Source organism: Geospiza fortis, unplaced genomic scaffold, assembly GCF_000277835.1.
Source record: "Geospiza fortis unplaced genomic scaffold, GeoFor_1.0 scaffold547, whole genome shotgun sequence".
NCBI lineage: Eukaryota > Metazoa > Chordata > Aves > Passeriformes > Thraupidae > Geospiza > Geospiza fortis.
Window position 1 is genome coordinate 63,792 of NW_005054729.1, and position 617 is coordinate 64,408.

Consider the following 617-nt stretch of genomic DNA (forward strand, 5'->3'; position numbering starts at 1 on the left):
GCAGGAATTGCTCGCGAGGGAAGCGACGGAGGGGGTGAGATGGAGGGGAGGGTTAGAAACTGGGATGGAGACTGAAGAGCAGGGAGCCAGGAATCCTCCAATCCCAGCCTGGAGCCATCCACCACGCCTTTGGGACCCGAGACAGCCCGGCTTCCCGTTCCTAAAACTGGGCTAAGCCAGCTGGAAGGCTGCCCTGGGCAAACCCAAGCCTGGAAGCTTTGGAGAGGGAAGGGCAGCCCACCAGAGGCTCCTGCTGAGCTGGTGGAGCTGGAGGAGCAGCAGTGGCCCCAGGGCCACCCCGGGACCTGTCCCCTCCTGGGCTGGAGGCCACCCCGGAGCAGCTCCACGGTGACAAGAGACCCGACACGGACACAACAAAGCACCCGGACACAGCTGACTCAAGGAGGGCAACTCAAACTGCTGAGAGAGAGAGAAACAGAGAGAGAAACAGAGAAAGAGAGAGGGGTGGAGAGAACTCCACAGAAATGGGGCTTCCTCCACAGCCTGCAAAGAACAGGGTGAGAAACACTGCCGAGGAGACGCTCACGGAGTCGAGGCCATGGCAGGACAGGGTGCAAGCGTCCCCTGGGCCAGGCCCTGGGGGAGATCTCATCCCA

At 61.9% G+C, this 617-nt stretch overlaps 1 protein-coding gene across 5 annotated transcripts in view; it reads right to left on the minus strand.

Annotated features, from left to right (window-relative positions):
* The window catches only part of ATP2B4 (ATPase plasma membrane Ca2+ transporting 4), a 46,717-nt gene that overhangs the window by 22,295 nt on the left and 23,805 nt on the right, over nucleotides 1-617 (minus strand). The gene's annotated exons all lie outside the window — the stretch shown is intronic.